Source organism: Tupaia chinensis, unplaced genomic scaffold (genome assembly GCF_000334495.1).
Source record: "Tupaia chinensis unplaced genomic scaffold, TupChi_1.0 Scaffold143886_1, whole genome shotgun sequence".
Taxonomy (NCBI): domain Eukaryota; kingdom Metazoa; phylum Chordata; class Mammalia; order Scandentia; family Tupaiidae; genus Tupaia; species Tupaia belangeri.
Genome location: NW_006203737.1, coordinates 575,501 through 577,055, shown reverse-complemented (window position 1 = coordinate 577,055; position 1,555 = coordinate 575,501). Strand labels below are relative to the sequence as shown.

Here is a 1,555-nt window from a genome sequence, read left to right as displayed (position 1 = left end):
TGTCTTTCTGTTGAGGGCACATGCCCTATAGCAAAAACCTCTCCAAAAAAAAAAAAAAAGAGAGAAATATAATTGAGAACCAACAGGTAGGACAAACTATAGTTGCACAGATCCATCACTTCTAACGTTGTATAAGTGAGTCAGTCACTGGACATTAATAGGAGAGGTATTCATATCCAGATTCATAAACTAACATTGGTGCTAATGTTTCAGCTTTTCCAGTAAATGGATTCTTCTTAAGGTGTTATGTGGTCATTTAGTTAAAAAAAAAATGATACTCTAGGAACTGAAATAATTTTTGCCGTAATATGTAAATGCAAGTGTGTATTTATTTATTTATTTTTGTATTTATTCCAGAGAGTAACATGCTGCATTTTCAAATATTTGATGAACTGAAATTGATTGAATTTAATATTATTCAGTGCCTACTCTAGGTAGGCACTATGGTTACTGAACAGCTTGCTTATTATACATCATGGTAGGAGAGAAAGATAAAAAGAAATGTAATATCAGCAAGATGCAGTATGTGTTCAAATAGGGTATGAGTTATATATTATGGGGAGCGGTAATTCATTTTGATTGGGAGGACCTGAGAAAGTTTGGAGGAGATGACATTTGATCTGTGCCTGGTAGGATAAGGTTTTGATAGTTTGGAAAGAGCATGAGCTTCCTTCAACTACAGTCTGGGATGTACAAATGAACTGAGAATACTGTTAAAATAGTATTTTAAAATGAAAAACATCATTTGTCACTCATACTTTTGAAACTTCTGAGGCTGCCATAATAGCAGAACTCACCCAAAAACAAACAAACCTGTAGTAAAAAAAAATAGCAAAATTTAAACATTTTACCAATAAATTAAATAATTACTGTTTTTAATGCCTTCCTAGTTTTGTATTTCATGAAATTTAGTCTTAATAACTGTAGAACATAGTTGTATTTATTCAATACAATTCTTCTTTTTGGAGTGGTTTTTGCTAAAGGGCATGTGTGCTCTCCACAAAGACAGAGACAGAAAGACAGACAGAAAGCGAGAAATCACCCCCCAGGAGGGATGGCCACACCACAATCCCTTCTCCTCCATTCTCTTCTAGAGATCTTGGGAACGCACGCACACGCACCCAGTGTGAGTTTAAGCCATCAGGTCCAGGACTTGAACCGTGGTCGACTACATGGATGTCCAACAACATAGTCATTATGCCAACTGCTGGTCCCTATTCAGTACAATTCTTTTTGATAGAAGATTTCTGTTTATCGGGAAAGAAAACTAATACGCATTTTCATTTTCTTTCTTTCATTTTTTTCTTTTTGGAGAGGTTTTTGCTATTGGGCGCATGTGCTTGCCAGAAAGACAGAGGGAGCCAGAGGGACAGAAAGCAAAAAATCACCCCCTCAGGGGGGATGACCATGTCGCAGTTCCTTCTCCTCTATTCTCCTCTTGGGATCTTGGGCACACACGCACACCCACGCACCCGGTGTGAGTTTAAGCCACCGGGTCTGAGACTCGAACCACAGTCGACTACATGGGAGTCCAGCAACATAGCCATTACACCAA

The 1,555-nt window shown here is 37.9% G+C and overlaps 1 protein-coding gene across 1 annotated transcript in view; it reads left to right on the top strand.

Moving 5' to 3' along the window:
• LUZP4 (leucine zipper protein 4) overlaps positions 1-1,555 on the top strand; it is a 46,623-nt gene that overhangs the window by 23,060 nt on the left and 22,008 nt on the right.